The sequence below is a fragment of the Asterias rubens genome, chromosome 2 (genome assembly GCF_902459465.1).
Source record: "Asterias rubens chromosome 2, eAstRub1.3, whole genome shotgun sequence".
NCBI lineage: Eukaryota > Metazoa > Echinodermata > Asteroidea > Forcipulatida > Asteriidae > Asterias > Asterias rubens.
In genome coordinates this window covers 381,797-382,091 of record NC_047063.1, presented here as the reverse complement: position 1 = coordinate 382,091, position 295 = coordinate 381,797, and positions in this window count along the sequence as shown.

The window sequence follows — 295 nt, the reverse complement described above, 5'->3', positions numbered from 1 at the left end:
ACATATTCGGCCGGTTGTGCAATGAGATCCAATGGTTTCCATCCAACATATATAGCTACGTTTCTATCAACAACAAAAACCCAATGATAATAGGGCCTTAGGCCAAAATATCAAACATGGGCGGGGCGAAGGTTCTAAGAGTGGCTGATGCCCCGTCAAGGCATTGCATCCAGGGACCATTTTAATAAAAGCAAGAGCATACGTGTTGGGCCTTTTGGCACTGCAGATCTTATTCTTAAACACTACTTACGCTAAGCAAAGTAGGGCCTAATTTCATATAAAGTCTGTAAGCACA